General features: G+C 42.9%; 1 protein-coding gene across 5 annotated transcripts in view; it reads left to right on the top strand.

Annotated features, from left to right (window-relative positions):
• Positions 1–7,500, top strand: part of LOC125034505 (band 7 protein AGAP004871-like) — a 434,532-nt gene that overhangs the window by 316,878 nt on the left and 110,154 nt on the right. The gene's annotated exons all lie outside the window — the stretch shown is intronic.

Genomic DNA, 7,500 nt, shown 5'->3' with positions numbered 1-7,500 from the left:
TTAATTATTCTTAGGAGGAGGCGGCGGTTACAACCCCTTGTTCGGGTTGAATGTCGAAGTCTTGTATAATATGAGACGCTGGAGTGGAAAATGTCGTTATTTTGGAGTCGTAAAATGTTAATCATATTTTCCATTTTTTTTTTTTTTTTACCCTGTTTTATTAGTAAATGTCTGCACTAAAACAGAACCTCACATTTTAAAGCATGCGTTGTGTTTTATTAGCAAATAGTTTTACAATACCACACAGCCACACACACCCAGGTATAAACTACATACCGATGTTTATATAGCCATACATCTTCAACCACATAACAAGCCCCATTTCCAAGAAAAAATAGGTTTCCAAGGTTTGATATAAAAACATAAAATACCCGATGAGAAGCTTGTTGTTATCTCGCCCCATCTTCACCTGACAAACTCTCTGGTGTCTCGTCCTTGGGCTTCTTAAAGGGGCAGATTTAGCCGCATGTAAAAACAAATACAAGGCGAAGAAGAGGTCGTGAAGACATTCAATATCCATGTAAAGACGCTGTCAAGACACGCAGAGTCGAAAGAGCGTTGTTGTGGAATCGCAAATATATGTTAATTCCATCATCTGGTGTTTCCTCACGTAAGCGAGGTCCGGGACACCATCTATTGTTCTTGTCTCCAGCAGAAGCTCCTTTTTATGCGTGTATATAGTCAGCTGTCCTCAATGTGCCTTTTTGAGACGTGTTGGGTGCGGTTGCGTCCTCATTTTGGGGGAACCTCTGGAGCCTGTGATACAGCGAACCCAACTCTACTCACGCACGGTGAAAGCTGTGTAATTGATTGCATAACTTCACTCATTAAATATCTCCTTAATTGATGTGTATATTGAACTGCGCACCAAATAAAGGCCATGAAGGAAGATAGACTGCCGAACAAAGGGGCGCAAACGAAGATGCGGCCACACAGCGCAACACATACACACACACAGTTTCAAAATATTATTCTTTTATGTCCTAAATCATCTTAACCTTAGCCCTTAATCATGCGTCGTTTTTGCAGCGCTATTACGCGATGCAGCCTCGGCTGACCAAGTGTCAAGTGCGATTTCCTCCACACACGGCGACGCTCACAAAAATGACACACGGCTTTGCATAGTAATCCAGCAATATTGCAAGCCCTTGCCTTTGACAAACGACGTTCCCCGAGACAGCTAAATCCGTTGCACACGTGATATTGCCATGTTGCAAGTCTACCAGACGGACCTGAATATGTCTTCGTCGCTACTTGAATATTAAACAATATTCCTCAAGTCAATAGGGACAGAAACAGCCGTAGCGTGAATTCTCAATTACATTTTGAGAACGAGACACAAGGCCGGCCAAGGGGGGGAAGGGGGGGCTACGGCCAAGTGGAATTAATATATTTCCTCGTTCTCACCGAAGCGTTGTTTGGCACTGGGGAAGCAATTCGCCAAATTCCGTGATTTATGCGACATCCGAAGCCGTAAACGACTATTCATGGCATTAAATGAGAGTTTCACCCAAAAAGGTTAAAAATGATGGGACGCTAAAAGTGCCCGCGTCAAAATATGATGGCAAAATGGCGGCATTAAAAGTATAATTCGCAGTCAAGGAAAAAAAACAAAAATCCCTGATTAATCAATTGGCGAGTTCGATGATGGGACGATAAAATCATTTTCCCAAAAAGTAATTACTGTTTTTTGTGATATGATGCAAAGTCTCCACAAAATCACTTTGACAGAATATGAACGTACTATTATTAGTCGAGTTGGGGGGGAGGCATATGAGAGACTCTCTCTTCTCTCTCTCTCTCTCTCTCTCTCTCTCTCTCTCTCTCTCTCTCTCTCTCTCTCTCTCTCTCTCTCTCTCTCTCTCTGTGTGTGTGTGTGTGTGTGTGTGTGTGATGTGTGTGTGCATGCGTGATTGATTCTCGTTTTTATATCGGTTCTCAATACCCTTGTCTCTCCATTCTTCATCCCTTATCCTCCTCCTCTTCCTCTTTTCTTTTTTATCAACTTATCCTTATCAACCGTTTACCTGAGTGTTTACAACCGCCCCCTTACTTCCTTCTCTTACCCTCTTCTCCTCCTTCCTCCCTTACCCCCAGCAAGGGCCCGCCAGATGACCGTAGAACAAATAACCTCGAGAAAAGGAAGGAGAAGAAAGAAAATGAAAAAAAAAAATTGTTTTGTTATCCCTACATCTTGAAGGGATAACAAAGAAGCGATTTTGCATGCGAGACCTGGTTCGGTTTTGGGTTGATTCGCTCCTGTATTTTTTTGGCGCTTGGCACGCGACCGGTGGAGCAGATGTCTTGCGCTCTTGCTTGCTTGCTTGCTTGGTTGCGTGGGTGTTCCTCGTTTTGCTGGAACAAGACCTGCTGTGAGTGCGAATTATTTACATGAACATTTTTTTTATCTTTACATTTATCCATCGAGCTATCAATTTATTTGTCTACGTATCTGTTTACCCATCCATTTGTCTTTCTATCAATCCATATATTTATCTATCTCTTCCTCTCGCTATTTCTTTCTTTCTTTTTCCTTTTGCAGTTTTTGTTATAATAACACTGACTTTCGTTATGCAAACTGAAGACGTAGTGTGAAGAGCAGATGGTGGGAGGGTGTTTACAGGAATCATTGTAAAAATAAATGTTTGGAAGTCTTTGTTTTAGAGGAAGAGAAGAAAGAAGAAGAAGAAGAAAGACAGACAGAGAGAGAGAGAGAGAGAGAGAGAGAGAGAGAGAGAGAGAGAGAGAGAGAGAGAGAGAGAGAGAGAGAGAGAGAGAGAGAGAGAGAGAGAAAGATTGCGAGTAAGAGATCAATGATCTGTGGATAACCATAAGATATGGGAATAAGATGATAAGAGAGATAGATATATCGGCCAAAATGACGAGGGAGAGGGCAAGAGAACGAGAGAAAAAGACCCAGTGAATAGAAAGTAGGTCAGGAGAAGGACACAGAAGGACGTAGGGCAGTAAGGGGATTTTTTCCTCCTGATGATGTTTTATGATACACAGATGAGGAAAGACGTCACGGTTTGCGGATTTCTGGGGTAAAAAAATTAAGGGTACAAACTTTATGTACAGCGGAGAACTTATTAGTTGTGTAGGTCGAGTGTTTACAAGTCCGCAGAATGGACGTACACTAATTTGGTAATTATGTGCTTCAATATACGTGTTGGTTTAATGGGGTATGGTTATTTAGAATGAGATAGAGGGAAGTAACTGCAATTCGACTTCGAAGTTTTAATTAAAAATGTTGAATACTTTGAGTTTTTTTTTTTTTTGTTCTTACTTTTGATATTTTGTATTTTTATATTTGTATCTGTTTGTTATTTATTGTACATTTCTTTTGTATCCCCATTATTCCGCTCATGGTCTACAGGATTAACTCTTTGGCTTTATAAAGGATATGTGTCTTAGATTATCCATTTTAATCCCTAACCTTCGCAGTGTTGTTCGTCCCTTGTGGTTATGGCAGTGAATAATGATGTTACTGAGGCTAACTGTTGGCCATAACAGAGATGGATCACCTAGAAGACCTATTTACCCCAACCCTACCCCTTCCCCCTGCCCCACCTCCTGTCGCCCTCTCTCTCTCTCCCTCTCTCTCTCTCTCTCTCTCTCTCTCTCTCTCTCTCTCTCTCTCTCTCTCTCTCTCTCTCTCTCTCTCTCTCTCTCTCTCTCTCTCTCTCTCTCTCTCTCTCTCGTTTCCCTACTTTCATCACCATCTTCCTCTTCTTTCTCTTCCTGTTCTGCCATTTAGCCTAGATTTTTGTGTAGTAGAACCCGTTTGTAGTGTGAAGATCATATCCATTTATTGTGTTATTTTTTCGTATCGACTACAAGCACATAGAATATGGGGGGGGGGGGGGGGGGTATGTATGAGGTAACGTAAAGACATGACAGAGGGAGATGACTGACAAAGACATGACTCGCAAAAACATAACTGAGAGATATAACTGGCAAAGACATGAGTGATGTTTCATTTAAACTGGAAGGAAACCGTTTGAGTGGGCTCTGGGGGCCGGCCGATAGGAGCCTTAAGCAGAGGATCTCCAGAGATTAAATGGCTTACGTGATTTATGGTCTTGAGTTAGTGTTTTTTTTTTTTTTTTTTTTTTTTTGGGGGGGGGTGTAGAGTTATCTTTCTCTTTATTCTTGTGTCGTTTTGTGTTAGAATGTTTTTTATAATTTTTTATTTATATATTTTGATATTGATTATTATTTTTTTGTTTTATTTGTCTGTACATCTATTGCTCTCCTATCTCTCTCTTTTTCTTTTTTTTTTTGTTGGCGAGCATTATGGACTCGGCTTTTTGTAAGGCTGATTTTTTTTTCCCCTCGGGGATTATGAAGATATTGCGAACGTGAGATTTTAGTCTTCGGTGAAAACTACATTATAAGTCTCTCTCCCACTCGCTCTCTTGATTTACATATGATGATTACTAAGAGGAAAATTCACCCGGGCTTTTTAGCCTTTTAGACTTTGGGTGATGTAAGAGTCTTGCTAAAGAGCCTTTATTTCACCCGCGAGAAGCCTTTCCAAATGTCTACAGTGAGACGACCTTTTGATGGTTCTCGCTGACAAAGGGTCGGCACTCCTTTAAATTTTCCAGTATCACACTCGCGTACCTTTCATACAAGGCTTCTGCTGCTGCGCCCTCTCCTCTTCCGATCCCCGCTTCTTCCTCATCTGCTTGTACTTTTTCCCCTTTTCTTCCTTTCTTGATTTTGTTTTCGTTCCTCTTCTTTTTCCTTTTTTTTTTTTCTTCTTCTTTGTCTTCTTCTTCGTCTTCCCCCATTACTAAAACAACGACTACTACCAGTCTTCCTCCCCTTCTCGTCCTTTTCCTCGTCTTTGTCCTCCTCCTCCGCTTTCCCCTCTTCCTCTTCCTTCTTCTTCTTGCTCATCCTCTTCCTTCTTTCTTTACTCCACCACCTCTACCTCTGCCGTTTTTTCCTCTCTAATCTCTACTCACCCTTGCCTCCTACTCCATCTCTTCCACCATCGTGTACTCTCTTTCTACTGCCCCATCATTTCCTTCTCCTCTCCTTTCTCTCTCTCTCTTTGTTCCTCCTCTTTTCATCCATCCTTTCCACTCCCCCTCTTCTTTTCCAAACTCTCCTTCTACACCCTGCCAGCCTCTCTACACCTTTTTCACCCCCTCTCCCTCTCCAGCGAACCGAGGAGGAGAGACACCGCCAAAGTGAATATTAAGCACCTGAGCGAGAGGACTTAACGGCACTGCGGTCTGATCTTGGCTGCAGTGCCACCCCCTCCCCTTACCCACCTCCCCCGCCCTTCTCCCACCTCTTCATGGGTCGTCTTTTTCTACCTGGCCTCGTCCTTAGCAGAGATGATTGTTAACCGGAGTCGTCTTGGGCTTGGCTTCGTTGTCGTTGTTTTTCCGTTCGTTTGGAGTCTTTGGGGCTGTGGGTAGGCGTGTCCGGCGCTGTAATATCACTGAATTCTCGGGATATATATATTCTAGGCTAGGTGTATCTGCTAGATAGGTAGAGAGACGGATGTTATTGATTTATTATTTCTAATATTTCTCTTTTTCGCAAATTCAGAAGAACACAAACGCAACGAAAGAAATACAAACGCAGATAGAAATGACAGAAATAACAGTCCTCCCACGATAAGATCAAGATAAAATCTTTGAAATAAGGCCATTTGTCCGAACGCTTGTCAAATGCATGGTGACCATCCCCCGTGTAGGCCTAAATGACTCTGACACGCCGACCATTGAGTCATTCATCATACTCGGAGTCAGGTGTTCTCAGGTCGCCGACTCACCAGCGGTTGTAAACAGATTATGATGGATGCCTGTGCGCCCGTATGCTAGTTGAGCCACAATGGTAGGCTTCGTATGATGTATGTATAAATTCAGGCTTCAAAATGGCGTCGGGATATTTTATGCATTATGGTAAGCATAAGCAAGAGTTCATGTTTATACAGTGCAGTACTTCGTAACGCACTCACGCAAACACTCACATACATACACTTACATAAAAATACATAGAAAAAGGAATCTAACAAAAATACAATATATGATTTACAAACGCGCGCACGCACACCACACACACACACACACACACACACACACACACACACACACACACACACACACACACACACACACACACACACACACACACACACACACACACACACACACACACACACACACACACACACGCGCGCGCGCTAATGGACCTTTACTTAGTGTCCATAAGGTAATTAGTTACACATGATTTGTAAGTATGGTAAGAAATAGAAGGCATTTAAAGTGACAAGCGGGATTAGTGCCTCTCCCTCCACTCTATCCTGTCATATAGTGCGCTTGTCAGTCTGTCTTTAAGTAAATTAGGAGTGTTTGAGGTACCAGACATTTAAAATACTTGTGTCATGGCGATATCAACTAACCTTTTGACATTCAGACGCATATTTCCACTTCCTTCTTTTATTATATCTGTTATGTGCATTTCTGTTTTGCATCCTCGACTTCTATCACGTGTATTTAACGTGGCAAATCATGACAGAAGGCACCTTTCTTGCCCGACACGTGTAACACCCCCACCCCACCCCAAACCCAAGAGATCTTAGCCTTACATGACTTAATTTTTCTTAAATTTTATACGGTGTCACGGTCAGTTTGCATGATTGATAGTTCCCCTCACCTTAAAAAGTACTGTTAATTTAAATTCGTTCGCTTTTGATCGCCCTTGAATAGAGAAATCAAGTTGATTTAAAATGCACGTTGTTATAGTGTCCATATGACACAGATTTGATTAGTTTAGCATTCCAAGCAGTGTTGATAGAACGCAAGCGACATTCGGCCTTATGGAGTGTAGCAACGTCCTACTGTCAGAATCTCTTTGGGAACTCTAAAGAGAGACATACAGGTCATATATGTAAACGACGGAAACCTGATCTCTGTGTCATTTATATACGGCTAGGAGAGTAACGCCCCTTTGTGTTAATCTGTGAGTTAAGTCCCGTCACTAAACTCTTTCTAACTTTGGCTTCATCTCTAATGTAGCTTCTGCCCTTGTGTCACCGCTTGGCACCGACCTGGCACTAGTGAGGGTGGGACCGGGGGAGGGGAGGGCTCGAGGGAGGCGAGGAGAGGGAGTATAGGGAGAGGGGAGGTAAGGGGAGGGGGATATAGGGGGAGAGGGGCCAGAATGGGAGGGGGTTTAAGAGGTGGGGGATATAGGGGGAGAGGGGCCAGAATGGGAGGGGGTTTAAGGGGAGGGGTTTTGTGCCCCGACATCTCCACCTCCACCTCGTTCCACACTCATAAAACCCTGTGTGAGAACCAGAGACGTGCGTGTGTGTGTGAGCGCCTGGCATCAGTGATGAGGAAGAGCGGGCAACACTCACTCGGCCGTCGCTCTTTTCCTCCGTTGATAAATTAAGCAAGTGGATTCAGTGTCTTGCGTCTGTGTCTTCGTCTTCATCAGATGTCTTTGCTTTTAGTGTCATTTTTAAATTTCATT

Source organism: Penaeus chinensis, chromosome 18, assembly GCF_019202785.1.
Source record: "Penaeus chinensis breed Huanghai No. 1 chromosome 18, ASM1920278v2, whole genome shotgun sequence".
Taxonomy (NCBI): Eukaryota; Metazoa; Arthropoda; class Malacostraca; order Decapoda; family Penaeidae; genus Penaeus; species Penaeus chinensis.
Note: the sequence above shows the minus strand (reverse complement) of the source record. Positions and strands in the feature narration are given on the sequence as shown.